At 41.9% G+C, this 24,729-nt stretch overlaps 1 protein-coding gene across 4 annotated transcripts in view; it reads left to right on the top strand.

Annotated features, from left to right (window-relative positions):
• The window catches only part of LOC140730220 (uncharacterized), a 59,417-nt gene that overhangs the window by 12,214 nt on the left and 22,474 nt on the right, over positions 1-24,729 (top strand). The window lies entirely within an intron of this gene.

Raw genomic sequence — 24,729 nt, 5'->3', positions numbered from 1 at the left:
ACTAAAATGGCTGCGGTGCTGTGACTTCCGGCTTCCCTTTGAACTTACTTTCCCCTTCCGAGTTCATGAGTTCACTTTTCTTTTAAACCTATATGTTAACTGTAATATATATTGTCAATATGGATAAGACTATTAACTTTGTTTCTTGGAATACTAATGGTTTAAATCATCCGATTAAACGGAAAAAAGTATTCAAAGTATTCCATAGAATGAATGCGAATGTTATTTTTGTACAAGAGACTCATGTTAGGAAGGTGGATAGTCAGAGGTTGTTTAGGTTTTGGAAGGGCCAACAGTATCACTCAAATTCGCAAGCCAAAGTGAGAGGTGTTTCTATTTTTATAGACTCATCAACTGCTTTTATACATCATGAAACAATTTCAGACCCGCAAGGTAGATTTTTGCTTATTACTGGGTTGCTTTTTAATCAAAAAGTTGTTTTAGTTAATGTTTATGCTCCAAATACTGACTGTCCTGAATTTTTTAAATGTTTATTTACATCCTTTCCTAATTTGAATCAATACAGATTGATAATGGGCGGGGATTTCAATTGTTGTTTAAACCCTTTGATGGTTTGATAGATCCAAACCCATTCAAACTCTTCCGAACAAATCGGCTTCTCTTATTAATTCTTTCATGATTGATTCAGCTATCTGTGAAATCTGGCGTTTTCTACACCCTAATGATAAAGAGTTCTCATACTTTTCCCATGTGCATCATAATTATTCAAGGATTGACTACTTTTTCATTGATCAGCACTTCCTTACAGATGTCATGGATTGCAAATACGACTCTATTGTTATATCTGATCATGCACCTTTGAAGTTATCTATTAAGGTGACGGATTCACATATTAGTACTAAAAGTTGGAGGTTTAATTCTGTTTTACTGCAGGACTCTGACTTTATTAACTTTATTAAACAGCAAATTGATTTGTTTTTCTCAATAAATTCCACAGTAGACATCTCTAGTGGAACTCTCTGGGATACTTTTAAGGCATATATTCGTGGACAGATTATTTCATATTCTGCCGGAGTTAGGAAACGAACTAACTCTAAAATATCAACATTAGTTGATAAAATTAAGGCAATTGATAAGATTTATGCATTGACCCCTAGTAAAGAACTTTATAAAGAAAGGGTGGAACTTCAAATGGAGCATAGTTTATTGTTAACCTCTTCGATTGAAAGTCAGTTAATTAAATCGAAAGCTCAATTTTATACATATGGAGATAAGTCTGGTAAATTACTAGCTAACCAATTGAAAATTGTTTCGGATAAGCGACAAATTACTAAGATTCGTAAACAAGATGGTACTCTGACGATTGATCACAAAGAGATAAATACAGCCTTTCAAGATTTTTATAATTCTTTATATCAATCAGAATGTACTAAAGACTCTTCTATAATGAGTGAATTTTTAAGGAAATTGAATATTCCAAAAGTAACTGCTGAGGATAGTGTAATTTTGGATACACCTATTACGGAGTCTGAAATAGAAAAGGCCATTTTTTTAATGAACTCGGGTAAAGCTTCGGGCCCAGATGGTTTTTCTGCAGAATTTTTTAAATCCTTTTCTTCTATACTTTCTCCTTGGCTTTGTAAAATTTTTAAAGATGCATTAAGTATAGGTAAACTACCACAATCTTTTTATGAAGCTTCTATTTCTTTAATTCTTAAAAAAGATAAAGATCCCACTGAATGTGCATCTTATCGGCCTATATCTTTGCTGAATATGGACTTTAAGATTTTTAGTAAAATCCTGGCTGTTAGATTAGAAAATATATTGCCTCGGATTATTTCTGAGGATCAGACTGGATTTATTAAAAATCGTTATTCATCTTTTAATATTAGAAAATTAATTAATATTGCTTATACTTCTTCATCTAAAATCCCAGAATGTGTCATCTCCTTAGATGCCGAAAAAGCATTTGATAGAGTCGAATGGTCATATTTATTTAATACTTTGCAACATTTTAATTTTAGTTCAAAATTTATATCATGGATTAAATTAATATATCAGAAACCTTTAGCTTCGGTTTTCACTAATAATCAAAGATCCCCTTTTTTTCAACTATTTCGGGGTACAAGGCAAGGTTGTCCTTTAAGCCCTTTATTATTTGACATTGCTTTGGAACCCTTGGCTATAGCTATTCGTGAATCACCCAATATTTTAGGTATTACCCGCGGGGAGACGATGTATAAGGTATCATTATATGCAGATGATTTGTTATTATATATATCTGATCCTGAAAGATCTATTCCTGCTATTTCTTCTTTGCTTGCTCAATTTAGTAACTTCTCTGGGTATAAATTGAATTTTAATAAGAGTGAACTTTTTCCATTAAATATGCATACTCCAATTTATAATCGGGTACCATATAGAATTGTTACAGACTATTTCACTTATTTAGGAATTAAAATTACTAAAAAACATAAAGATTTATTTAAAACTAATTTTTTGCCTTTAATAGATCAAATTAAGCAACTTGCTAATAGGTGGTCCCCACTATCTATGTCTTTGGTAGGTAGAATTAATGCCATTAAGATGATGATACTACCTAAATTTTTATACCTATTTCAAGCATTACCAATTTTTATTCCTAAATCTTTTTTTGATACAGTTGATTCTAAAATATCGTCGTATTTGTGGCAGAACAAAAATCCTAGGTTAGCTAAAAAATATTTACAGAAGCCTAAGAAGGAGGGCGGTTTGGCTCTACCAAACTTAAGATTTTACTATTGGGCAGTTAATATACGGTATTTGATATTTTGGACACAAGAATCGACTACAGTTGCTGGCCCACAATGGGTAAATTTGGAATGTAAATCTGTGCAAGATTTCTCATTGATTTCAATCTTAGGATCTTCACTTCCCTTTTCGTTATTTAAAATGAATAAACAGATAACTAATCCTATAGTCAAATATACATTACGAATCTGGTTTCAATTTCGTAAATTTTTTGGTTTGAATAAGTTTATACTGTCAAGCCCTATAACAGCTAATTACTTTTTTCGACCATCTTCCATAGATCAAGCCTTTTATTTATGGAAAACAAAAGGTATAACATGTTTTCGTGATCTGTTTTTGGATGATAACATTATGTCCTTCGAACAATTATCTAATAAATATAATTTATCTAAAACCCATTTTTTTAGATATCTACAAATTAGAAATTTTTTATATAATGAACTAAAGTCTTTTTCGAAAGAATGTCCATTGGACATTACAGAAAGAATTTTAGCTCTTAATCCTTGTCAAAAGGGTCTTGTTGCTATCATTTATAATATGATTATGAATCTACAACCAGATATATCTGAAAAAATTAAGAAGGAATGGCAGGAAGAACTGCATTGCCCTATTTCTACTGAGCAATGGGAAAAAATTTTATTATTGGTAAACTCATCCTCTATATGTGCTAAACATACTCTAATACAATTTAAGGTCGTACACAGAGCTCATATGTCTAAAGATAAACTTGCTCGATTTTACTCGTATGTTAATTCAACCTGTGATAGATGTCATTCTGATATAGCTTCATTGACTCATATGTTTTGGTCCTGTCCTTGCTTACATAACTATTGGAAAGATATTTTTAATATTATTTCAAGAGTTTTAAATATTAATCTCCAACCACACCCTTTTACTGCAATTTTTGGCCTACCAATGATGGATAATAAGTGTTTATCCGCTTCATTCCAACGAATGATTGCATTTATTACACTAATGGCTAGAAGATCCATTTTACTGAATTGGAAAGAAGCCAATCCTCCAACAGTATCTCAGTGGTTTTCCCAAACTATTTCCTGTTTAAGTTTAGAAAAAATTAGAAGTGTGGTTTTCGATCCTTCAGTTAAATTTGAGGAAACTTGGAGACCATTTATCCAGCATTTTCATATGAATTATACGGTCTGATCCTGAACCTTATTGTCACTATCCTGAATTGTGTGGATGGAGGTTGGGAGTCATAGGCACTACTGTATATATATAACATTATGCGATTGCCCATGTTGGTTAGTTTTCTTTTTCTATTTAGTTGTTGTTTTTTTTTTTTTGTTTTGGGGGGGGTTTTTCTTAATCATTTATATTATTATATGAGTTTGAGAGATTCTATGTATGGATCAATATATATTTGAATGTTTATCAATCTATTATGTACTCTCAAATGTCTTGTAACAATATTTTTCTTCTGTTTTTTTCAAAAAACTAATAAAAAGATTTGAAAAGAAAGAAAGAGATGAAACGTTTTCTTGGTACTCATTAGTAAATGTGAGATAATAAATTGGAGCTGCCTAGATCTCTCAGCAATTAGCAAGTATTTAATGAATATATTGGGAACTGCTGACATAATTACCATCAGGGCAGCAAGTGCCTGTATTTTTATCGACAAACAATCTGTTGGTGACAGAGGGAGAAGGTGAATGGGCAGGTGTATCACAGGCTGCTTGCAGATACAAGTGCTTGAAAGGAGATTAATGAGGAGGGACAAATGGACAAGGGAATCTCAGATGGTGTGATCCTTGTGGTAAGTAGGGGGCTGGGAGGAGGCAAAGAAATGTTCAGTGGATGATCTGTTGGGACATGGCAGTAGTTACAGAAGGTGATCTGTTGGATGTGGAGACCGATGGGGTGGCAGGCAAGGACAAGAGGAACTGCTAAGGTGGTGGGAAGATGGGAAAAGCACGGATTTTTGTGAACTGGACAAGACGTGGGTGATGGCAGCATCAATAGTGGAGGAAGAAAACCCCATTCTTTGAAGAAGGAAGACATCTCTGATGTCCTGAATGGTAAGCTGAGTCCTGGGAACAGATTACACAAAGCTGGGTGGCAGTGTGAAATGTGAGGAGGATGTTAGGAGAATGCAGGATGACTTGGACAGGTTGGGTGAGTGGGCAGATGCATGGCAGATGCAGTTTAATGTGGATAAATGTGAGGTTATTCACTTTGGTGGCAAGAACAGGAAGGCAGATTACTATCTGAATGGAGTCAAGTTAGGAAAAGGGGAAGTACAATGAGATCTAGGAGTCCTTGTTCATCAGTCACTGAAAGTAAGCATGCAGGTACAGTAGGCAGTGAAGAAAGCTAATGGCATGTTGGCCTTCATAACAAGGGGAGTTGAGTATAGGAGCAAAGAGGTCCTTCTGCAGTTGTACAGGGCCCTGGGGAGACCATACCTGGAGTATTGTGTTCAGTTTTGGTCTCTAAATTTGAGGAATAACATTCTTGCTATTGAGGGAGTGCAGCGTAGGTTCACAAGGTTAATTCCTGGGATGGTGGTACCATCATATGTTGAAAGATTGGAGCAACTGGGCTTGTATACACCGGAATTTAGAGGGATGAGAGGGTATCTGATTGAAACAAATAAGATTATTAAGGGATTGGACACACTACAGGCAGGAAGCATGTTCCCGATGTTGGGGGGAGTCCAGAACCAGAGGCCACAGTTTAAGAATAAATGGTAGGCCATTTAGAACGGAGTTCAGAAAAACTTTTTCACCCAGAGAGTTGTGGATCTATGGAATGCTCTGCCTCAGAAGGCAGTGGAGGCCAATTCTCTGGATGTTTTCAAGAAAGAGTTAGATAGAGCTCTTAAAGATAGCGGAGTCAAGGGATATGGGGAGAAGGCAGGAATGGGGTATTGATTGTGGATGATCAGCCATGATCACATTGAATGGCTGTGCTGGCTCAAAGGGCCGAATGGCCTACCCCTGCACTTATTGTCTATTGTATAATGTGGCAGAGGTGAAAGAACAGAGGAAAGAGAATAGTACTTTTACAGGAGATAGCACAGTCAAGATAACCAATGGAATTGGAAGGTTTATAAGAGGTATCAGTTGACAGTTTTTCTCCAAAGATGGAGACAGGGATATTGAGAAAGAGGAAGAAGGTGTCAGTGATAGGCCGTGAATTTAAGGCAGGGTGGAAATTAGTGGCTAATTTGATGAAACTCATCAGCTCAGCATGCAGACGTGAAGCAGCACCAATACAGTCCTCAATTTAGCAGAAGGGTTGGGGAGTATTGCTAGGGAATGCTCAAAACATGGATTGTTCGATGTAGTCAACAAAGTGGCAAGCATACCTGGGGCCCATACGGGTGCCCATGGCTACCTCTTGAGTTTGGAGAAAGTGGGAGGAGCTGAAGGAAAATTGGTAGAGTATGAGGAGCAGTTCTGCCAGACTGAGGAGGGTGGTGTTGGAGGGGAATTGATTGGTTCTTTTGTCAAAAAAGAAACAGAAAGGTTTGAGGCCTTTTTAATGGGTGGTAGTACTGTATAGGGACTGAACATCCATGGTGAAAATGAGGTTGTCGGGGCCAGGGATTTGAAAGTCACTGATGAGATTGCAGACATTGGAAGTGCCACAGATGTAGGAGGAAAGGGATTGGACAAAGGGGGAATAGAATAGGATCAAGGTGTGAGGACACGGGTTTAGTGGGGCAGGAACAAGAAGAGTCAATAGGCTTACAGTCCAGTTTGTGGATTCGGAGTAGGAAGTAGAAGTGGGCAGTGACATGCTAAGGGAACTATGAATTTGGTGGCAGCTTCTAGAAGCTAGTGATTACACACATCAACTCCAACTTCCCAGACAAACTCAGCCACTGCAATTCACCTACTGCCAAAACAAGTCCACACTAGATACCCTTTCTGGAACATCAGGGTAACAAAGACACCTACATCTATTTCTTGAACTCAGATGTAACTTCAATACCAAGATCCCAAAGTTCAAAGATCAGAGATCAAAGTAAATTTATTATCAAAGTACACATATGTCACCATATTCGACCCTGAGATTCATCTTCTCATGGGCATACTCAATAAATCCAATAACCGTAATAGGATCAACGAATGACCACAGCAACAGAGTGAACACCCAGTGTGTAAAAGGCAACAAATTGTAAATACAGAAGAAAAAAATCACAATAATTTCTAAAGATATAAACATGATTGTTGGACTAAATAAGTACAGAACATTAAATATAAAGAGAGGTGTAATCCAGCTAGTAGAATCGAGCTCGAAGGATACAATACACCGATGGATGAATATACTGTAACAATCTGGAATATCAACAAGAAAAGAAAAAGATCGAACTCTGTTAAAGAGAAAACTTTCGACATAATTTACTTCAAGGCTTAAGAAAATCTGCTGAACAGAGCTCATCATTAAAAATATAACAAAGGCAATCATATTAACGTATTTTCTTGACATAATATCTTGGTCTGAAACCAACCTGGAAAATTTAAAAATATACTGTACACTGAACATTTACTCAGTGTCAGTAAAACAAAAGAGCTGGTGATCGAGGAAGCAGGTTGAGTGTACATCCCCACATGAATCAATGGTGCCAAGGTGAAGATGGTGGTTAGCTCCAAGTTCCGAGAGGCCTGTCTGAAACAATCATGTAGATGTTATGTTGAAGGTGGTACACCATCATGTCTTCCTCCTCAGGAAGTCTAAGGAAATCTAGTATATTCCCAAAGACCCTCACTAATTTTTAAACAGAGAGCAGTCTATCTCAATGCATCACAGACTCGTATGGCAACTGCTCTGCCCAAGATTGCATTAAAATTACAGAATTGTGAACACAACCCAGTCCATAGCCTAATCCACCCTCCCTCCATACTCTTCAGTACCTTGGGAAAGCAGACTACATCATCAAAAACCCCTACTACCCTGGACATAGTTATGTTCTCCCCAATTCTAATGGGAAAAAGATATTAGGGATAAAAATATGCAGCACAATTTCTGTTCTATTATAAAATTCTTGAATGGACTTCTTGTATAATAAAGATGAACCCTTGATCTCTCACTATAATGTCACATTAATGCCTACCTAGCCTGCACTTCTCACTCAATGTCAATAGATAGATAGATAGATAGATACTTTATTCATCCCCATGGAGAAATTCAACCTTTTTTCCAATGTCCCATACACTTGTTGTAGCAAAACTAATTACATACAATACTTAACTCAGTAAAAAATATGATATGCATCTAAATCGCTATCTCAAAAAGCATTAATAATAGCTTTTAAAAAGTTCTTAAGTCCTGGCGGTTGAATTGTAAAGCCTAATGGCATTGGGGAGTATTGACCTCTTCATCCTGTCTGAGGAGCATTGCATCGATAGTAATCTGTCGCTGAAACTGCTTCTCTGTCTCTGGATGGTGCTATGTAGAGGATGTTCAGAGTTTTCCATAATTGACCGTAGCCTACTCAGTCAAGGGAAACCAGAGGTCCATAGGCCAGTAATCAGCGGGGGATCAGAGCTGGTGTGTCAGTAAATTTAAATTCCAGGGAGTCACTATCTCAGAGGACCTGTCCTGGACCCATTATATAAATATAATTGTGAAGAAAGCACAACAGCATCTCTACTTTCTTAGGATATAACAACAAATATTTGTAACATGTTGTAGGGTATTACTGCTGTGTAATATGCTGAAGGTTTCACTGATAATGTAATGGTTTCTCTGTAGCAGCAATGTTTGGGTTATGACTAGATATAACAAGGTTAGGAATGCTGTTGTCCTTTCTTGTGAGCTGGAAGAGAGATTTAAGTGGTCTTTTGCTGGGGAGAGATAAGGAGAGAAGACGCGAATGGAGAGAGTTGGTAGACCGCCGGACGGGGTGGACTTGCAGCAAGGGTCTGAAGGACAGCGATGATCGGAGGAGGTCAATGGAGGACCTCCTTGTATTTGTGAGCTCCAACATTGTGCAACAGACTGTTTAATAAGATAGAGCCCTTTTTTTCTTTTTTTTAATTTCTTTTTTCATTTCTTTACTAACCGAATAGTCAAAGTAAGAATTATAAAGCTTAATCATTTAACCGCATGTTGTGTATTTTTTGTTCTTTAGGGGTATTGATTCGTAACAGGGGACACATCGCGCAGCATCCACCCAAACAAGATTTTTTAAGTTTGGCTGGGCCTGTGGCTATCACCCCCTATATTAAGCTGCTAGCCAAAGCGAGTGTTACACATTTAAGGACTCTTTATTTGTTATTTCATCCTCATTATTTACTGCCATTTCTTTACATAGAAACATAGAAACACAGAAAACCTGCAGCACAATACAGGCCCTTTGGCCCACAAAGTTGTGCCGAACCTATCCCTGCCTTAGAAATCACCAGGCTTACTTCTATTTTACTAAGCTCCATGTACCTAACTAAATGTCTCTTAAAAGACCATATTGTATCTGCCTCCACCACTGTTGTCAGCAGCCCATTCCATACAGTCACCACTCTCTGCGCAAAAAACTTACCCCTGACATCTCATTTGTACCTGCTCCCAAGCACCTTAAACCTGTGCCCTCTTGTGGCAACCATTTCTGCCCTGGGAAAAAGCCTCTGACTATCCACATGATCAATGCCTATCATCTTATACACCTCTATCTGTTACAAGGTGGGGGCGAGGGTGCTGGGAGAGGACCCACAAGCAGGACACAAACGCGTCTCTCTCAGGTTCAATAAAATAGCATTTATTGCTCGCTACACAGAGAACCGGGAAATTGAGGAGGACAAGGGGAACACGAACATCGGACTAGCAGACTAGGGACTGGGACCGCAGTAGACAGCGGACCTGGAAACTGGGAACTTGGATCACCGCGGCCATGTCTGTGACCCTGGGGACTGGAACCGCCACGGACCTTGGACTTGGAGACAGGGAACTTGGATCACTGCAGACCTTGGGCCTGGAAACTAGGGCCTTGAATCACCGCTGCCAGAACATGGACACCATGGATCGCCACAGCCGGAATGTGGACACTTGGACTTGACACACCGAGCCAGGACACTGCCTCAGGTCAGGCACCAAGTCGGGACTCTTCTTTGAGGAATAGACACAGAACTAGACATGAACATCGAGCCAGGACTCTGCCTTCCTCTCACCCCTGGCAGACTGACCTTGCCCGGACCCACTCTGGCGAAGGAAGGCGAATTGATGGCACTCCGATGTGGGGCTGGATAACTCTGGCTTGTGGCAGCGACGGTGACTTGCTAATCCTTCCTAACACTCTCGCACTGAACGGCTAAAGCCAGGGGCTTATAAGCTGCTGGTTCGGGTTGAGAGTAAATTACCTTAATGGCCAAGCTCAAGGGAGATGTGAAACGGGATTAGAAGAGAACAAAGTGTCACTGGTTTGGATCATAATGCAACCTAACTAAATTTAAAGGGGAACCGATCCGGACCATGACACTATCAGGTAACCTCTCATCCTCCATTGCTCCAGGGAGAAAAGACTGAGTTAACTCTACCTGTTTTCATAAGGCATGCCCCCCAATCCAGGTAACATTCTTGTAAATTTCCTCTGCACCCTTTCTATGGCTTCCACATCCTTCCTGTAGTGAGGCGACCAGAACTGAGCACAGTACTCCAAGTGGGGTCTGACCAGGGTCCTATATAGCTCCAATATTACCTCTCGGCTCCTAAATTCAATTCCACAATTAATGAAGACCAATACACGGTACGCCTTCTCAACCACAGAGTCAACCTGTGCAGCTGCTTTGAGCGTCCTAAGGACTTGGACCCCAAGATTCCTCTGATCCTCCACACTGCCAAGAGTCTTACCATTAATACTATATTCTGCCATCAAATTTGACATACCAAAATTAACCACTTCACACTTATCTGTGTTGAACTCCATCTGCTACTTCTCAGCCAGGTTTTGCATCCTATCAATGTCCCGCTGTAACCTCTGACAGCCCTCCACACTATCCACAACATCTCCAACCTTTGTGTCATCAGCAAACTTACTAACCCATCCCTCCACTTCCTCATCCAAGTCATTTATAAAAATCACGAAGAGTAAGGGTCCCAGAACAGATCCCTGTTGCTCTCCACTGGTGACTGAGCTCTATGCAGAATATGGTCCATCTAGAACCACTCTTTGACTTCTGTGGGCAAGCCACTCTGGATCCACAAAGCAATGTCCCCTTGGATCCCATGCCTCTTTACCTTCTCAATAAGCCTTGCATGTGGTACCTAATCAACTGCCTTGCTGAAATCCATAGACACTACATCTGCTGCTCTACCTTCATCAATGAATTTATATTTGCATTTGCACAGTTTGTTGTCCATTGATTCTGTTCACAGTTAATTTTCTATAGATTTGTTAAGTATGCCCACAGAAATAGAATCTCAGGATCGTATGTGCTGACCTCTATGCACTCTGATAACAAATCTCAATTTGAACTTTGAAACTTGAACTTTCTCTGTAAATTTGATGCTGCTTTCTGCAATTAGTTTTTGCATTTTCTTGATATTCCCGTGTTTGGAAAGATCTCTCTGGAAGATAGGCAGAGCAAAGTTTTGTTCCGGATGCTGGGCACTAGCCTCTGTAGCATTCAGAACATCTTCAGTGAGCAATGTTACAACAAGGTGGAATCCATCATTAAGGTCCCCCATCTGCCAGGACAAGCCCTCTTCTCACTCTTCCCATCAAGGATGAGGTTCAGGAGCCTGAATGCGCACAGTCAGTTATTCAGGAACTGCTTCTTCCACTCTGCCATTTGATTTCTGATGGACATTGAAACCATGAACACGACCTCACTACTGTTTCTTTCTCTTTTTGCACTACTTAATTTAATTTTTAAAATATATATACTTTTTACAGTAATTCATAGTTTTTATAATTATATATGGCAATGTACTGCTGTCACATAATGACAAATTTCATAACATATGTCAGCAATATTAAACTTGATTCTGATTCTGATTTACTGTATCTTGATTCAGAATTAAGACCATAAGACCAGAATTAGGCCAATTGGCCCATTGGGTCTGTTCCACCTTATAAGCATGGCTGATTTATTTTCCTCTCAGCCCAAATCTCCTGCTTTCTCCCCTTATTGCTTCATGCCCTGACTAATCATGAATCTATCAACCTCTGCCATAAAGAAACAAAAGACATCCTCCACTCCTGCCGGTGGCAACAAATTCCACAGATTCACCATTCTCTGGCTAAAGTAATTCCGCCACACCTCCATTCTAAAAGGACAACCCCCTATTCTGAGGCTGTGTCACAGAAACATAGAAACACAAACAGAAAAGCTACAGCATGATACAGGCCCTTCAGCCCACAAAGTTGTGATGAACATGTCACCACCTCAGAAATTATTAGGATACATATTTTACTTAGCTCCATGTACCTATCTAAAAGCCTCTTAAAAGACCCTATCGTATCCACCCCAACGGTGCCTCCACCACCGTTGTTGGCAGCCCATTCCAGGCACTCACCACTCTGAGTAAAAAACTTACCCCTGACATCTCCTCTGTACCTACTCCCCAGCACCTTAAACCTGTGTCCTCTTGTCGCAACCATTCATCCCTGGGAAAAAGCCTCTGAATATCCACATGATCAATCTCATCATCTTGTACACCTCTATCAGGACACCTCTCATCCTTCTTCACTCCAAGGAGAAAAGGCCAAGTTCACTCAACCTGGCACATCCTTCCTGTAGTGAGGCGACGAGAACTGAGCACAGTACTCAAAGTGGAGTCTGTCCAGGGTCCTATATAGCTTCAACATTACCTCTCGGCTCCTAAATTCAATTCCACGATTGATGAAGGCCAATACACCATACGCCTTCTTAACCACAGAGTCAACCTGTGCAGCTGCTTTGAGCATCCTATGGACTTGGACCCCAAGATCCCACAGATCCTCCACACTGCCAAGAATCTTACCATTAGTACTATTCTCTTCCATCATATTTGACCTACCAAAATGATCCACTTCACATTTATCTGTGATGAACTTCATCTACCACTTCTCAGCCCAGTTTTGCTTAACCCGCTGTAACCTCTGACAGCCCTCCACACTATGCACAACACCTGCAACCTTTGTGTCATCAGCAAACTTACTAACCCATCCCTCCAATTCCTCATCCAGGTCCTTTATAAAAATCACGAAGAGTAAGGGTCCCAGAACAGATCCCTGAGGCATTCCACTGGTGACCGAACTCCATGCAGAATATAACCCGTCTACAATCACACTTTGCCTTCTGTGGGCAAGCCAGTTCTGGATCTACAAATCACTGACCCCTTGGATCCCATGTTTCTTTACTTTCAGAATAAGCCTTGCATGGGGTACCTTATTATATGCCTTGCTGAAATCCATATATACTACATCTACTACTCTTCTTCATCAATGTGATTAGTCACCTCCTCAAAAAATTCAATCAGGTTCGTAAGGCACGAGCTGCCCTTGACAAAGCCATGCTGATCACTTCTAATGATATTATACCTCTCCAAATGTTTATAAATCTTGCCTCTCAGGATCTACTTCATCAGCTTACCAACCACTGAAGTAAGACTCACTTGTCTATAATTTCCTGGGCTATCTCTACTCCCATTCTTGACCAAACCCTCCAATGCTCCGGAACCTCTCCTGTCCCCATTGATGATGTAAAAATCATTGTCAGAGGCTCAGCAATCTCTTCCCTCACCTCCCACAGTAGCCTGGGGTACATTTTGTTCAGTCCCAGCGACTTATTCAACTTGATGCTTTCCAAAAGATCCCGCACATCCTCTTTCTAAATATCTACATGCTCAAGCTTTTCAGTCTGCTGCAAGTCATCACCACAATCACCAAGATCCTTTTCCATAGTGAATGCTGAAGTATTCATTAAGTACCTCTCCTATTTCCTCCAGTTCCAGACACACTGTCCCACTGTCACACTTGATACGTCTTATTCTTTCACATCTTATCCTCTTGCTCATCACATACTTGTAGAATTCCTTGGGGTTCTCCTTAATTCTGCCCGCCAAGGCCTTCTCATGGCCCCTTCCGGCTCTCCTAATTTCCTTCTTAAATTCCTTCCTATTAGCCTTATAATCTTCTAGATCTCTAACATTACCTAGCTCTCTGAACCTTTTGTAAGCTTTTCTTTTCTTCTTGTCTAGATTTATTACAGCCTTTGTACACTACAGTTCCTGTACCCTACCACAACTCCCGTCTCATTGGAACGTACCTATACAGAACTCTACACAAATATCCCCTGAATATTTGCCCCATTTCTTCCGCACTTTTCCCTGAGAACATCTGTTTCTAATTTCCTGCCTGATAGCCTCATAATTCCCCATAGTCCAATTAAAGGCTTTTCTAACTTGTCTTTTCCTCTCTCTCTCTCTCTCTCTCTCTCTCTCCCCAATGCTATTGTAAAGGAGACAGAATTATGATCACTATCTCCAAAATGCTGTCCCACTGAGAGATCGGACACCTGACCAGGTTCCTTGCCCAATACCAAATCAAGTACAGCCTCTCCTCTTGTAGGCTTATCTACATACTGCATCAAGAATCCTTCCTGAACACATCTAACAAACTCCACCCCATCTAAACCCCTTGCTCTTGGGAGATGTCAATCGATCTTTGGGAAATTAAAATCTCCCGCCACGACAACTGTTATTACACCTTTCCAGGATCTGTTTCCCTATCCACTCCTTGATATCCCTGTTACTATTGGGAGGCCAATAAAAAACACCCAGTAAAGTTATTGACCCCTTCCTGTTCCTAACCTCCATCCACAGAGACTCCGTAGACAATCCCTCCATGGCGTCCAACTTTTCTGCAGCCCTGACACTATCTCTGATCAAAAGTCCTATGCCCCCACCTATTTTACCTCCCTCCTTGTCCTTTCTGAAACATCTAAAACCCAGCACTTGAAGTAATCAATCCTGTCCCTGAGCCGTCGAAGTCTCGGTAATGGCCACCACATCATATCTCCAAGTACTGATCCATGCTCCAAGATCATCTGCTTTGTTCACAACACTCTTAGATTTAGACTCTCCAACTGTCTGAAACATCCTCTCCACATTTACTCTTTTGACGCTTTTCAACATTCAATAGGTTTCAATGAAGTCATCGCTCATTCTTCTGAATTCCATTCTATGGTCCACTCTCCTCTCATATCAGATTCTTTCTTCACCTGACTTTTATCTTTCCCACACAGCTGGCTTCATCTCTCACATTCTACATCTTCCTTCCCCTCCCTCAGAATTTTATTACGCCGCCTGACCTGCTGAGTTCCTTCAGTATTTTGTATGCTATTCTAAAACTCCAGCATCTTCAGGCTTTCTCGTGTCTCTGGTCTGCAAAATTCCTTGTGTTTCTCTGTCTCCTCTTTCTATGTTCGATATGACTTTAGAATCGCAGCTTAGCCTTCAATTTTCTGGAGAAAGCAATACAAGTCTGTCCAAAGTCCCCTTATACTGTAACTAAAGCACTGTAATCCAGGCCACATCGTGGTGAACCTCTTCTGCCTCCTCTCCAAAGGCTCCACAACCTCCCTGTAATGGGGCAAACAGAACTGTACAAGAAATGTTCCCAAAGCAGAACTTTACACAGCTGCTACATGACTCCTTGTGCATATGCATTCTTCACTTGCAATCATAAACAAGAGATTCTGCAGATAATGGAAATCCAGAGAAACACACACCGACAATGCTGGAGGGACTCGGCAGGTCAGGCAGCATCTATGGAGAGGAATAAAGAGTCAATGTTTCCAGCTGAGATCATTCATCAGAGCTGCATTGTCACTTTCAGCTAACAATTGATTTGTACCACAAGATCCCCCTATACACGAATGCTCCAAATAGTCCATCCAGTTATTGTATACTGTCACGTATATTTAACCTCCCAAATTGCAGTTTAATGTGCTTTTCTGAAACATGGCTGACGGCTAACATCCCGGATGTAAACGTAGAATTACCTGGTTTTACTACGGTAAGATTTGACAGAGATGCCAAAAAGTGTGGGAAGAAAAAAGGAGGGGGACTTACTGTCTACATTAACGTAAGATGGTGTAACCCCGGGCATGTGAGTACAAAGATCTCCATTTGTGAAAGAGATATTGAGCTGATCGCCATGAGTATGAGGCCATATTATCTGCCGCGAGAATTCACAAACGTCATTGTGGTGAATGTGTATGTCCCGCCGCGTGCCGACGCAACGATAGCGTGTGACGTCATCAGCTCTGCTGTTGCTAGGCTTCAGACACAGCACCCTGAGGCACTGGTGTTAGTTACAGGGGACTTCAAGCATGTGACTTTGGACAAGACACTACCTGCTTTCTCCCAGTACGTGGATTGTTACACCAGGGGTAATAGGACTATTGACCTACTGTATGCAAACGTAGAGGATGCATATAGTGCATCCCCGCTGCCTTCACTGGGGAAAGCTGATCACAACCTGGTTTTGTTACAGCCCAGATATAAATCAATTGTGATGAGGCATCCCACTACCACACGCTCTTTTAGAAAGTGGACTCCTGAAGCTGAACAGGCCCTGAGAGACTGTTTCGGTACTACTAACTGGGATGTACTGCAAAGGTGGGCTCTGTGGGGGCGTTGAGGAAGTCACTGAATGCACAACGGACTATATTAACTTTTGTGTGGATGCCGTTGTTCTTGTTAGAACTGTTCACTTCTATCCCAATAATAAGCCCTGGATCACTAGTCACATCAAAGGCCTCCTAAACCAGAAGAAGAGGGCCTTTAAAGATGGTGATCGGTTGGAGCTTAAAAGAGTTCAGAAAGAACTCAGAGTACGGATAAGGGGGGCAAAGGAGCAGTATAGGAGGAAGCTAGAACAAAAGCTGCAGAAAAAAAGCATGAAGGAGGTGTGGGATGGGATGAAGATCATCACCGGATGCGGTGCAAAGCGGGGGGCGAACATAAGTGGAGATGTGGAGAAAGCGAACCAGCTGAACAACTTCTTCAATAGGTTCGACAGCACAATCTCATCCTCACCGCAGAACTCCACACCAGGCTTGACTTTCTACTCGTCCTCCCTCTTACTTCCCTCACAGGAAAATAGCCACTCACAGGAGACCTTGCCCACGCCCAGGATTACGGCTGCACAGGTGGAAGGTCAACTGAGGAAGATCTGTACCAGCAAGGCGGCTGGACCGGATGGAGTTTCCCCACGACTACTGGGGGCCTGTGCGACTGAGCTGGGAGAACCACTACAGCGCATCTTCAACATGAGCCTGGAGCAGAGAAGAGTACCCAGACAGTGGACAACATCCTGTATTGTCCCGGTACTGAAGAAACCACAACAAAAGGAGTTGAATGACTTCAGACCTGTTGCCTTGACGTCGCACGTGATGAAGACCACAGAGTGGCTGATAATACAGAATCTGAGGCCACAAACCAGGCACGCCTGGGATCCTCTTCAGTTTGCGTATAAGGAGAAGGTGGGAGTGGAGGATGCTATCACGTATTTGCTGCACAAATCACTCTCTCACCTAGATGGGGTCAGTGGTGCTGTGAGGATTACATTCCTGGACTTCTCTAGTGCCTTTAACACCATCCAGCCCAAGATCTTAAGGCACAAACTAACGGAGATGGGAGTAGAATCTCACATGGTGGATTGGATAGTGGACTACTTGACAGATAGACCTCAGTATGTGCGGTTGGGAGACTGTAGGTCTGACACAGTGGTCAGCAGCACAGGAGCGCCGCAGGGGACCGTGCTCTCTCCGGTCCTGTTCACCCTGTACACATCAGACTTCCAATACAACTCGGAGTCCTGCCATGTGCAGAAGTTCGCTGATGACACGGCCATAGTGGGGTGTGTCAGGAATGGACAGGAGGAAGAGTATAGGAAACTGATACAGGACTTTGTGATATGGTGCAACTCAAACTACCTGCGTCTCAATATCACCAAGACCAAGGAGATGGTGGTGGACTTTAGGAGATCTAGGCCTGATATGGAGCCAGTGATCATTAATGGAGAATGTGTGGAGCAGGTTAAGACCTACAAGTATCTGGGAGTACAGTTAGACGAGAAGCTAGACTGGACTGCCAACACAGATGCCTTGTGCAGGAAGGCACAGAGTCGACTGTACTTTCTTAGAAGGTTGGCGTCATTCAATGTCTGTAGTGAGATGCTGAAGATGTTCTATAGGTCAGTTGTGGAGAGCGCCCTCTTCTTTGTGGTGGCATGTTGGGGAGGCAGAATTAAGAAGAGGGACGCCTCACGTCTTAATAAGCTGGTAAGGAAGGCGGGCTCTGTCGTGGGCAAAGTACTGGAGAGTATAACATCGGTAGCAGAGCGAAGGGCGCTGAGTAGGCTACAGTCAATTATGGAAAACCCTGAACATCCTCTACATAGCACCATCCAGAGACAGAGAAGCAGTTTCAGCGACAGGTTGCTATCGATGCAATGCTCCTCAGACAGGATGAAGAGGTCAATACTCCCCAATGCCATTCGGCTTTACAATTCAACCACCAGGAGTAAGATATGTTAAAGTGCCGGGGTTAGGACTCAATGTATTAAGTAAACTACTTAAGAACTTTTTAAAAGCTATTATTAATGCTTTTTGAGAGAGTGATTTGAATGCATATCATATTTTTACTGAGTTAAGTATTGTATGTAATTAGTTTTGCTATAACAAGTGTATGGGACATTGGAAAAAATGTTGAATTTCCCCATAGGGATGAATAAAGTATCTATCTATCTATCTATCTATCTTTACACTAATCCAGATTAATTTTTCTTTCCCAATCTTCAGCCCAGATCTGCAACATGGATTCCTCAGTACACATTGACACTCTTAAAAAACCCACAATGCCACACATTTCTATTTTTGTGTCATCTGCAAACTAATACATTAGCCCACATAAATCTTCAACTAATATCATAAAAAAGCAGATCCCAATATGGTTCCTTTCAGAAACCACTAGTCACAGTAGCATGCAGAGTAACAGCCCTTCACCACTCTCATGTCTTCTCTGGCCAGTTTTGAATCCAAACTAGAATTGCAGGTTTCTGGAGACCAAACTGCCAGGACAGATAGTGGAGTTATTGTGGAGAATGATATCATGAAGCCTTCGTACCAATCAAATTTTCAAGCATGGTGGGACTAATGTTTTGAGCTTTTCATATTCCAATGCAAGGAGTATTGTAGGAAAGGTAGATGAGCTCAGGGCATGGATCAGTGTGTAGAATTGTGATATTGTGGCCATTAGTGAGATTGTTGCAGGAGGGGCAGGACTAGCAACTCAAAGTTCTGGGGTTCTGTTGTTTTAGTCATGACAGCGAGAGAGATCATAGGGGGAGGGGGTAACATTACTAGTCATGGAAAATGTTACAGCACTGCTCAGTCAGGACAGATGGGAGAGTACATTTACTGAAGCTACATGGGTGGAAAGACAAATGGGAAATGAATGATCACATTAATGAGATTATATTATAGACCACCCAATTGTTAGAGGGAGTTAGAGAAATATATTTGAAGCAAGATCGCAGACTGTTGCAAGAAACACAAGATTGTGATAGCAGATGATATTAACTTTCCACATATTGACTGGGAATCCCATACCGTAAAAGGGCTGGATGAAAGTTTGTCAAATGTGTTCTGGAAAGTTTTCTTCATCAATGTATAGAGGTTCCACTGAGAGAGAGAGAGAGTGATACTGCATCTTTCATTGAAGTTCAAAGTAAATTTCTTATCACAGTACATACATGTCACCATAAATGAACTTGGAATCCATTTTCCTGTGCGTATTCACAGTAAGTACAAAGAAACACAATTCAATCACTGAAAAATCACACACAAGACAAACAAAATACAACAAACTGTGCAGATACAAAAAGATAAAAAAAGAGAAAACAATAAATATCAAGATCACGAGATGAAGAGTCTTTGAAAGTTGTAGAAACAGTTCACTGATGGGGTGAGTGAAGTTGACTGAAGTTATCCTCTCTGGTTGAAGAACCTGATGGTTGAGTGGTGATAACTGTTCCTAAATCTGGTGGTGTGGGTCTGAGGCTCTTTTACCTCCTTCCTGATAGCAGCAGTGAGAAAAGAGCATGGTCTGGATGGGAACAAGACAGGGCAGGTGACAGTGGTGTGTGTGGAGATGACATTGGATCTAGTGATTGTATTTCCATTAGTTTCAAGATAATTATGGAGAAGGACAAGTCTGGTTCATGGGTTGAGATTCTAAATTTGAAACAGACCAATTTTAATGGTATCATAAAGAATATGGCAAGAGTGGAAGGGGCAGGTTTTTCCTGGTAAAGGTGTTCTTGGAAAATGCCTCAATTTATGGCACATGACTTCAGCCACACAAAATCTGTGGAATCCCCTGCCCAATGAAGCAGTGGAGGCTACCTAAGTAAATATATTTAAGACAAGGTTGGATAGATTTTTGCATAGTTGAAGAATTAAGGTTTATGGGGAAAAGGCAGGTAGGTGGAGATGAGTCCATGGCCAGATCAACCATGTTCTTATTGAATGGCGGAACAGGCTCAATGGGCCAGGTAGCTTCCTCCTGCTCCTATTTCTATGTTCATATATTCCTATGTAAAATCATGCTGACGGTCTCTATTAAATCTATGTAAGATCCCTTTGCGAAGAATCTTCTCCAGTCATTTCTCTACCTCAAATGTAAAGCTCACCAGCCTATAATTTCCGGGTATTCCTCTGATGCCCTTCTTAAAAAGAGGAACAAATTGTCCTCTCTTCAGTCCCATAGGATCCTCTAAAGAGGATACAAAGATTTCCTCTTTTGTCTCTCTCAATAACCTGAGACAGATACCATCAGGCCCTGGAAACTTACCCAGCTTAATGTTCCTCAAGAGACCTGACAACTCTTCCTCCTGAATATCAACAGGACCTAAATCGTGGGTTCCTAACCGGGGTCCACGGACCTCTTGGTTAATGGAAGGCCCTGTGGCATAAAAAGGTTGGGAATCCCAGCCTAAAAGCAGCACACCCTTTCCTCATACCTCTGTCTGAGGTAGAGAATACCACATTCACTAGACCTTATGAAAAATAGTTAACTTAACCTCAGGTCAAAACAGCCAACAGATTACACTGTGGCTCTATATCCAATTAGAGTTATACAATTATAGAGAAGTACCAAAAAGGAGGCCATTAGGCCCATCTAGTCTATGCCAAAACCATTCTTGACTCTGCTAATTCTTGACGACCTGCACTGGGATCATAGACATCCATATCCATACTATCCATTTACCTATCCAAATGTCTCTTAAACCTTGAAATCTAGCTTGAAGGCTCCATGTGTGCTGCCAGCTCATTCCACACGCTCATGAACTTCTGAGCAAAGAAGTTTTCCCTCATGTTCCCCTTAAATTTTTCACTTATCACCCTTAATCCATTGTTACGTACCCGTGACACGTGACAGTGGTACCCTTGTCACGTGACTGGGGTTGAAGCTATACTGGACTTGAGGTAATGGTCTTGTGATGGTGGAGTGACGTCATTTTCCCGCCAGTAGAGATCATGTGACAGGTTTTTTTTTACAGGGTATAAAAGGAAGACCCCACCCTGTGGGGAGGGGCAGTTCGTGGCTGGATTTGCCATGTTGACTTCATGCCACTGCATGATTTAATGTTATGACGCAGTTTAGTTGAAAGATGAAGTTTTATCTAATGCCTAAAGTTTAAAAGGTCATTGCCAGCAGTTTCTTTACAATACTGCTAGTGGAGAGTGAAGATAAGAGTTCGGGAGTTAAAGATCGAGGAGAATCGATTTTCGATGGTGGAATGGGTTCGACCTTGTGTGATCCTCATTTGGAAGGATTTTGTTGACTGTTCTCGTGTTAATCTCTGCGGGATAGCAGGAGATTGAGGACAGTGTGATAAAGGAGAGGTCAGTGCCTTTAAGCCGTTACGTTTCATAAAATTTCTTCGTGGGAAGAGTTCGACGCCGGGGATCGAAGGAAAACAATGTGGAAGAGAATTTAAATCACCTTAAAAAGTCTCTCCTTTTAAATGGACTGAGCATTTTGAACTTTTGGCAATACCGCTTTAAACAACTGTTTTTGCAACATCGCTTTAAGAACTGTTAGAGCTGCATCACTTTAAGAACGGTTAAGCTGCCGCACAGCAGCTGTTTTCCGGTTACGTTAGTGTTTGTTTACTTTTGGGGGGTTTGTTTTCAGTGTTTAATAAACGTGTTATTTGTTATAAAAACCCTTGCCTAACTCACATATATTTATTGTTGCCTGAATACGTAACACCATGATCTCTGGTTGTAATGTGCCAAAAGCTTTCTTTACGACCATATCAACCTGTGATGCCACTTTCAATGAATTATGGACCTGTATTCCCAGATCACTTTCTTCCACAAGACTCCTCAATGCCATACCCTGGACAGTCCTACTGAAGTGCAAAACCTCACACTTGTCTGCATTAAATTTTATCAGCCATTTTCCAGCCCATTTTTCTACCTAATGTGGATCTCTCTGCAAGCTTTGATTACCTTGTATCTAAATGCACATAGTACAAGAAATAAGGAGGCTGATCTTGCTGCAATATAACAGATTGCCAGGTATGATGTTGTGGCCATCACTGAATCGTGGCTGAGGGATGATTGTAGTTGGGAGTTGAATCTCCAAGGTTACATGTCATATCAGAGGGACAGGAAGGCAGGCAGAGGAGGTGGTGTGGCTCTACTGGTAATGAATGGCAGCAAATCAATAGAAAGATGTGACACAGAATCAGAAAATATTGTATCCTTGTGGATTGAGTAAAGAAACTACAAGGGTAAAAAGACATTGATGGCAGTTATATACAGACCTCCCAACAGTGGCTGGGAGGTGGACCACAGGTTACAACAGGAAATAGAAAATGTGAGTCAAAAGGGCAATGTTATGGTAGTCATGGGAGATTTTAACATGCAGGTCAATTGGGAATGTCAGATTAGCAATGGAGCTCAAGAGAGTGAGTTTGTTGAATGCCTAAGAGATAGCTTTTTACAGCAGTTTGTCGTTGAGTCTACTTGAGGATTGGAGATCAACTACACTGGAATGTGTGTTATGTAATAAACTGGAGGTGATTAGGGAGCTTAAGGCAAAATAACCCTTAGGAACCAGTGATCACAACATGACTGTGTTCAACTTGAATTTTGATAGGGAGAAATAAAGTCTGATGTAGCAGTATTTCAGTGGAGTAAGGGAAATTACAGTGGTATGACAGAGGAGTTGGCCAGAGTAAATTGGAAGAAGCTGTGGCAGGGAGGTCAGCAGAGCAGCAATGGTGGCATTTCTGGAAAAAATGAGAAAGGTGCAGGACAGGTGCATTCCCAAAATGAAGAAATACTCAAATGGTAAAATAGTGCAACCATGGCTGACAAGGAAAGTCAAAGCTATTGTAAAAGAAAAAGGAAGGGCATAAAACAAAGCAAAAATTAGTGGGAAGATAGAGGATTGGGAAGTTTTTGAAAACCTACAGAGAGCAAGTAAAATATCATTAGAAAGGAAAAGATGAAATATGAAAGCAAGCTAGCAAATAATATCAAAGTGGATAGTAAAAGTTTTTTTTCAAATACTGGATATAGGTCCAGTAGAAAATGAGGGAGAAGAAATGCAGACGAAGATAATGGGGGCAAGGAGATGGCTGCTGAACTAAATGAGTATTTTGCATCAGTGTTCACTGTGGAAGACACTAGCAGTATGCCTGATATTGTAGTGTGTGAGGGAAGAGAAGTGAATTCAGCTACTGTTACATGAGAGAAGGTGCTCAAAAAGCTGAAAGACATAAAGGTACGTAAGTCACCCAGACCAGAGGAACTGCACCTGGGTTCTGAAAGAGATCGCATGAGTGATTGTGGTGGTGTCAATGGAAATTATTGTCATAGGGTGGGCATTGGGAGTGGACCCAAATGCAAGACACAGACACTGAAGTACCAGGAACAGGACTAGGCATGAGAAGGAAGCAAGGAAAATGGGGAAGAAAAGACACTGGACATGACACATGCCCCAGACGAGACAAGGATTCCCTGCCTGGGCTAGGACTTGACAAGGACAGCGGAACCAGGACATGGAACTGGGAACTAGAAGCCTGGGCTTGGACTCAGAGCCAGAGACTGGACTAGGAGCCAGAACCTGGGTCTTGACTCAGGCTCAGACTCCAGAACCAGGCGAAGACAAGACGAGACTACAGGATGAGGAGAGGCACAAGACGGGATGAGAGTCTCCTGGATGGGACAAGGGAACATCAGCACAGGACGAGGGAATCCCAGCACTGGGCTGGGCAAGGTACTCCTGGGCAAGGCACATGGACATGACGAGAACCCGAGCCTTGGTCAAGGGAGAGACATCAAGACTGGATGTGAGACTCCTGGACAAGGGAACATCAGCATCAGGCTGGGCAAGGTAGATGGACATGATGAGAACCCAGAGCCTTGGTCGAGGGAGAGACATGAACCTGGAACACCGAGCCAGGACCCCTCCTTGGCTATAGGATGCAGGGCCAGGACTCATTACACAGAACACTGAACACGACGAGACAGTTCCCAATGCTAGGTAGCGGCAAAACTGCCAGACCTACCTAGTGAATACGTGGACACAGACAGACAGTTTCAAACAGGGCGAGGCTCCAGGCGGAGGCAGAGGCGTGGCGAGGCAGGAATCCAGGTGGAGGCAGAGGCAGAGGCAGAGGCGAGACGAGGCGAGGTGAGGCAGGGCTCCGGGTAGGGGCAGAGGCGAGGCGAGGCAGGGCTCTGGGCAGGGGCAGAGGCGAGGCGAGGCAAGGCAAGGCAGGGCTCCGGGCAGGGGCAGAGGTGAGGCAAGGCAGGGCTCTGGGCAGGAGCAGAGGCAAGGCGAGGCAAGGCAGGGCTCCAGGCAGGGGCAGAGGTGAGGCGAGGTGAGGCAGGGCTCCAGGTAGGGGCAGAGGTAAGGTGAGGTGAGGCTCCAGGCAGGGGCAAGGCAGGGGCAGGAAGGTGAAGGGAAGGGATACAGATAGGGAGTTAGGACAGAAACAATCCA

This window comes from Hemitrygon akajei, chromosome 7, assembly GCF_048418815.1.
Source record: "Hemitrygon akajei chromosome 7, sHemAka1.3, whole genome shotgun sequence".
Taxonomy (NCBI): domain Eukaryota; kingdom Metazoa; phylum Chordata; class Chondrichthyes; order Myliobatiformes; family Dasyatidae; genus Hemitrygon; species Hemitrygon akajei.
Note: the sequence above shows the minus strand (reverse complement) of the source record. Positions and strands in the feature narration are given on the sequence as shown.